Genomic DNA, 235 nt, shown 5'->3' on the forward strand with positions numbered 1-235 from the left:
AATTTTACGTGGGAGAAAACCCGAACAACCAAAGACCTACATATATATATATATATATATATATATATATATATATATATATATATATATATATACACACACACACACACACATACACATACACATATATAGTACACTATATATAGTACATCTCTTAATTTTTAAATTGAATTTTATTGTTATAAATTGCCACAAATCTGAGAAGATTTAGCAACATATAGACCTAGTAAATAAG

This window comes from Crotalus tigris, unplaced genomic scaffold (genome assembly GCF_016545835.1).
Source record: "Crotalus tigris isolate CLP2741 ecotype Arizona unplaced genomic scaffold, ASM1654583v1 scf7180000024407.359931, whole genome shotgun sequence".
NCBI lineage: Eukaryota > Metazoa > Chordata > Lepidosauria > Squamata > Viperidae > Crotalus > Crotalus tigris.